At 42.1% G+C, this 6,704-nt stretch overlaps 1 pseudogene; it reads right to left on the reverse strand.

Moving 5' to 3' along the window:
• Positions 1 to 241: 241 nt before the first annotated feature.
• Positions 242 to 5,474, reverse strand: LOC127044070 (olfactory receptor 51G2-like; annotated as a pseudogene).
• Positions 5,475 to 6,704: the final 1,230 nt, after the last annotated feature.

A 6,704-nucleotide genomic window follows, 5' to 3' on the forward strand; every position in this document is an offset into this window, starting at 1 on the left:
AGAACAAAAGAAATAATATTTTTAAATTCACCTAATACCAGTACTGTAGTGCAATCTCTTTATCATGAAAGCTGAACTTACAAATGTAGAATTATAAGTAAAAACTTTCATTCAAAAATAAAACAATGTAAAATTTTATAGCCTGCAAGTTTACTCCGTCTACTTGTTCTGCCAATAGCTCAGACAAACAAGTTTGTTTACATTTGCAGGAGATAAACCTGCTCGCTGCTTGTTTACAATGTCACCTGCAAGTGAGAAGAGGTGTTCACATGCCACTGTTATAGCTGGCATCACAATATATTTACATGCCAGATGCTATAAAGATTCTTATTTCCCTTCATCCTTCAACGACCATTCCAGGGGACATGCATCCATGCTGATGATGTGTTCTGCTGAATAATAATCCAAAGCATTGCAGATGAACGCATGTTCATTTCCATGATCTGAGTCAGATGCCACCAGCAGGTTGATTTTCTTCTTTGGTGGTTCGGGTTCTGTAGGTTTCACATTGGAGTGTTGCTCTTTTAAGACTTGTGAAAGCATGCTCCTCACCTCTTCCCTCTCAGATTTTGGAAGGAACTTCAGATTCTTAAACCTTGGGCTGCATGCTGTAGTTATCTTTAGAAATTTCATATTAGCGCCTTCTTTGCATTTTTTGAAATCAGCCGTGAAAGTGTTCTTAAAATGAACCACATGTGCTGGGTCATCGTCCAAGACTGCTATAAGATGAAATATATGGCAGAATGTGAGTAAAACAGAGCAGGGGACTTACAATTCTCCCCCCAGGGAGTTCAGTCACAAATTTAGTTAACACATTATTTTTTTCACTAGCGTCATCAGCATAGAAGCACGTCCTCCACAATGGTGGCTGCAGCATCAAGGGGCATACAAATGTTTAGCTCATCTGGTATATAAGTATCTTGCAATGCGAGCTACAAAAGTGCCATGCAAATTCCTCTTCTCACTTTCTGGAGACATTGTAATTGAGAAGCAGGCAGCATTATTGCCTGTAAATGTAAAGAAACTTGAACAAGAACTGGGACTGAGTGAACTTGTAGGCTCTGAAGTTTTATGTTGTTTTGTTTTTGAAAGCAGTTATTTAACAAATAAAATCTACATTTGTAAGTTGCACTTTCACAACAAAGAGATCATATTACAGCACTTGTATGAAGTGAATTGAAATATACAGGTTTTTTGGTTTATCATTTTTACAGTGCAAATGTTGGCAATCAAAAATAACACGCACTTTGATTTCAATTACAACACAGAATACAGTATATTTAAAAAGTAGAAAAACATCCAATATATTTACTAAATTTCATTTGATGTTCTATTGTTTAACAGTACAATTAAAACAGTGATTAATTGTGATTTTTTTTTATACCCAATTAATTTTTTGAGTTAATTGCGTGTGTTGACTGTGATTAATCAACAGCCCTAGTTTTCTAGCTTTTCTGCAATTCACTTTGAAAATGAAACATTTTTTAAAGAAAATTGAAAGCTGAGATTCTCCATGCAGTGTCTTGGTTCCAGAACTTGGGGCATTAAGAAAGACAGGAAACAGAGCAAGACTCCCAATGAAATCCCAGGAGCTGTCACTGCTGGCCGTTTCTCAAGCGGCGCACCCACAAACAGAAGTACTGAGGGTTAGTTAGTCAATATTTCTGGTCACACAGTCCATCAGTGGCAGAGATGCTGTGTTCATCTGCAGTGGGCTAGAAAGCCTCCTGTTGTAAGAAACGGGGTTATACCAGCCGGATATAGCAGTGGCTGTCTTGGAGAATCACTGGTTCCTGCAGCACAGCTCAGAGGGTCTCTTCCTCTCGTTCAGACATGAGACATGCACATGCTGAATAAGCAAGGCCATGCACATTCTTAATAGAAAGGAGTGTGACCAAAGCCAAGCTCCAATTGCCTGCGCCTAGCTCTCTATTGGGTCCAGACAACCCCCTGTCCGGCCACAGATCTGGAAGTGACCTCCTGGTTTCCAGAGCCCAGGCCCCTGCAATCAAAAGTGACCCAAACCTCCTTCTCCTTTCCAGCCTCACTTTGCTCCAGGTCAGTTTGTTCTTGTGCCAACACTGTCCTTTACTTCTTCACCCTCCTTGGTGTTTCCACCCCCGCCCCCACAATGTCTTTATAGAGCAATCTGATCCCTGCTCAGCCTGCATTTTGTTAGACTAAACCAGTTAAGCTTTTTCAGTCTTCATATAAGACAGTCTCTCCATTTCCCTCACCATCCTAGGAGTCCTTCTCCACACTATTCCAGTTTGAATTCATCTTTCTTGAATACAAGTTACCAGAATTTTATATAGATTGTCACCGGCGGTCTCAACAGTGCCTTGTGTAAGGATGTTAATACCTCCCTGTCTCACCAGACACATTCTAGGATCTCATTTGCCTTGTTTACAGTCGCATCACATCGGTGGCTCACAGTTATCCTGGGCATAACTAATAGGTCCAGGTCTTTCTCCTCCTCTATTATTTCCAACTTACCCTCGGCTGTATAAACAGGGGCATAGTGCATAGATGCAGGGCAGATTGAGAGCTGACTTGATGACAGTGTGCAATCACTTTCACACAGGCAAAATACCAGCTATTAACGGGTTCTTTAATCTTACAGGTAAATGTATAACTTGAATGAATGACAGGAAACTGAAGCCAGACCAAAAAAAATTGGAAATGAGGTACACATTTTTAACAGCGAGGGTGCTTAACCAATGGAACAGACTCCCAAGGGAGGTGTGGGATTCTCCTGATACCTCCAGACAAAGACTGGCTGCCTTCCTGGAAGGTCCGCTCTAGAGGAACAAAAGTGATGTGTTAGTCAAACACAAGTCATTGGGCTCAGTACAGGGGTAACTGGGTGAAAGTAAACACCTGTGCGATACAGGAAGTCCAGCTAGATCAATGGATCTCAAACATATTTGATCACGCCCTCCCCACCCCCCTCCTTGCGTCAGGAAGAGTTTATGCCCCTGCCACACAAATACATATACTGATATATGTGGGGCAGGGCTTCAAAAAAATCACTTTGGCTTTTTTGTTTTTCACTTGATGTTTGTTGTTGTTGCATGAATGAGCCAATGGTCCTTTGGAATAAGCACAAAAACAAAATTGTGTCCCTGCTTCCAACAAAATGTCTTTGCAAACGGATTCTTGTGCAGATGTCAATGACTGTGTAATTCTATTTAAGCTTAACAGAAATCCATCAAAATGCACAGCGATACCTAGAGTGAAATGAACAGCGCTGCCTGAGAACCTGATCTGTCTGGGGGAATCGGCTTTGCTAGTTATTCATTGCTGCAGGTAAAATTTGTACTGAAAGGTTTTTTTTCTAAAGCTTCTCTCTCTCTCTCTCACCCCCACACACCCCCGAATACATTCTGCACTACCAGGGTGGCTGGCCCCTCAGCTTCAGAACCTCTGGACTACATGTTCTAATGGTTCCTCCTGGCCTTAAATTCTGTGACTCTATGAGTCGTTGTCTTTAATGGATAATCATCTTGGATGCAACTTGAACAAGTTGCTACTCTGAATGCTCGTATGAATTCAGTGAGGATATATAACTCTTGCAAATGAACTGTAAAAAACTGAACTTGCAAATGAGCTGCAATGACTTACTCTCACCTGAAGTACTTAAAACAAGAGTCTTCTTTGAGAATTCACATTATTTCAGTCTTCTCTAAAACACAAAGTCTCCCACCTTATGGCCCCATCCACCAAACTCCTTTTTGGGATAAGCATTGGTGCAGTCTTGCCACAACCCCTGCTCATTTTCCCCAGGGGCCCCGCCCTCTGTCCCATCTCTTCCATTAGACCCTGCTCCCTGCTCCTTCACTTCCGCTGAGCCTCTGCCCCCCCTGTCGGGCCATGGTAAGCAGGAGCTCAGGCTGCTGTGGGGAGCCCTAGCCTGTGTGCTCAGACTAGGAAGGCATCCAGTCTGTGAAAGAAACTTATTGAAACATCTCTGAGGGTGAAATTTTATCTGTACTCCATTTTATTACTGTATTAGGCATAGACTTACAGGTTTTATTTTATTTTACTTGGTAATTCACTTTGTTCTCTCCGTCACTACTTGGAACCACTTAAGTCCTACTTTTTGTATTTAATAAAATCACTTTTTACTTATTAATTAACCCTGAGTATGTATTTATACCCAAGGGAGCAAACAGCTGTGCGTATCTCTCTATCAGTGTTATAGAAGGCGAACAATTTATGAGTTTACCCTGCACAAGCGTTATACAGGGTAAAACAGATTTATTTGGGTTTAGACCCCATTGGGCATTGGGCATTTGAGTGTTAAAGACAAGAACACTTCTTAAGCAGCTATAAGTTAAGTCTGCAGCTTTGGGCACATGATTCAGAACTTGGGTCTGTATTGGAGCACATGGGTGTGTCTGGCTCAACAACACAGGGTGCTGGAGTCCCAAACTGGCAGGGAAGGCAGGGGCAGAAGTAGTCTTGGCACATCAGTTGGCAACCCCAAGGGGGTTTCTATGATCTAACCCGTCACAGAACACCCTGATTATCTTTGCACAAAGGTGTTTGCTTTTCACGCTGTACACAATTGGGTTCATCAGGGGTGGGACGAGCATGTAGATATAACCCAGGAGAATCTTAAGCAAGGGAGAAGAGTCTTCCCCCAATCTGTGTATCACAGACAGACTGGTCATTGGCATGTAGAAGAGCAGGACGGCGCAGAGGTGGGACACACAGGTATCCAGGGCCCTGAGGCACTTCACGTGGGACGTGATGCTCAGCACTGTTTTGAGGATCACCACATAAGAGAGGAAGATGAGCAGTGAATCCAGTCCCACAGTCAAAAGTGAAAGAGACAAGCCATAGATGCTGTTTACTCTGATATCCGAACAAGCCATCTTCATGACGTCCTGGTTTATGCAATAGCAATGGGAGAGGACATTGGATCAACAGTATTGTAACCACTGAAGGAGAAAAGGGAGTGGGAGTATCACAGCCACTCCTCTTAGTGCAAATACCAGTCCCATTTTGATTATTCTTGGCAGGGTTAAGGTAGAAGCATATGTCAGTGGGTCATGGATAGCGATATAGCGGTCAAAGGGCATCAACGAGATCAAGGAGGATTCAATGCATTTAAGCAAGTGGATGAAAAACAGCTGGGCAAAACAGGCATCGAGGCTGATCTCTCTAGAATTAAACAAGAATATACCCAGTGTCGTCGGCATGGTTGATATCGATAAGGCAAGGTCTGTGATGGCCAACATGGAAAGGAAAATGTACATGGGTTCATGGAGGCTTGGATCTGTTTTTATAATGAAGAGAATGACTGAATTTCCTAATACTGAAATAACATACACTAAGCAGAAGGGAATAGAAATCCAGAGATGTACATCTTCCTGCCTAGGTATCCTGGTGAGAAGGAACACTGCAGAGTTGAATTTGATGTCATTGACAGCTGACATAATGAACTGGCCAGGTCTGAAGAGTTCTGAGCTTTCCTTCCTAAAAGGAAAAAGGACAGGAGACTAGATGATAATTAATGACATGTCTTTCTGCTCTCAGTGCAAGCCTAGAGACTCCCAGGAGCTCAAGGAAGATCAGCAAAAACATAGTCTTAGATTTACACGACTAATAGAAAGATAGGCATTGCCAGAGTGGATCAGACCCATAGTCTATCTAGCCTAGTATCCAGTGACCAGTTCCACATGTTTCAGAGGAAGTGGAAGACACCCTGCAATATGGAGTTTTGAAATAACCTGCATCCACTAGTTAGACAAATTTTATGGTGCAAAACAAGAAGATTTAGAATTTATGAAAGCGTTTTTGTAACAATCCTCACTATTCTAATTGGATTTCCAGGTTACCTATATAAACATCCTGTCTGTCTTTGAATCCTGCTAAACTCTTGGCCCCATTGATATGTCATGTCTGGGAGTTCCATCGTCTACTTGAGCACGGTGTGATTTTACAATAGTGACTTTCCCACAGACGCTCTTTCTGGCCCTCCACTTCTGAGTGTGGCCCATTGTATCCTAACGTGTGTAAATACTTGGCAAGTGCATGGGGAAAATTGTAATTGTATTTATTTGTGCTGCACTGAAGCTATTTATAAACATGTTTCATTTCCTCATTGTTTGCAGTACATGAAATACATACTTAGGAATAAGTTCTGAATTCAATAAAATTGACTTGAATGGCATCTCTCCAGATTTACATATATAAATTCAGTCAGAACAGGGGTTTGTTAACTATCCCTTACCAAATGCTCCTGGTGATACCCTCTGACTCCCAAAAATCCATCCAAGAGAAGCTGAAGTGCTTTGCCTGGCCTATGTAGACTGAATCCAGAGAGTTCGATTATCCTAAAAGCTTCTCTTCATCCTCACAGGACATGCATCCTCTCCCCATGCAATGATCTGTAGATATTTGGCAAGTTAAAAGCTAACACAGATAAATACTTCAGTTGCAAGGATGTGGGGTTAGCGTCACATATGGGTGAATAGTGAAAGCACTAATATCCGGTTGAATGTGCAAGTTCCTTCAGCCATGCTCATGTAGGCGGTGATGGGAGTAAATTACATATAACCACTATTTCACTCCCCTTTCCTGCACCTCAGTTCCACTCTGCTGAAACACAGACCAACAATTCTGTTCTCTCATGACTTTTTGGAAAGTCTTGCCTAGGTCCTGAGGAAGGATTGTGTTCTTGACCTTGAATGTAA

This window comes from Gopherus flavomarginatus, chromosome 1 (assembly GCF_025201925.1).
Source record: "Gopherus flavomarginatus isolate rGopFla2 chromosome 1, rGopFla2.mat.asm, whole genome shotgun sequence".
In the NCBI taxonomy this organism is placed as follows: Eukaryota; Metazoa; Chordata; order Testudines; family Testudinidae; genus Gopherus; species Gopherus flavomarginatus.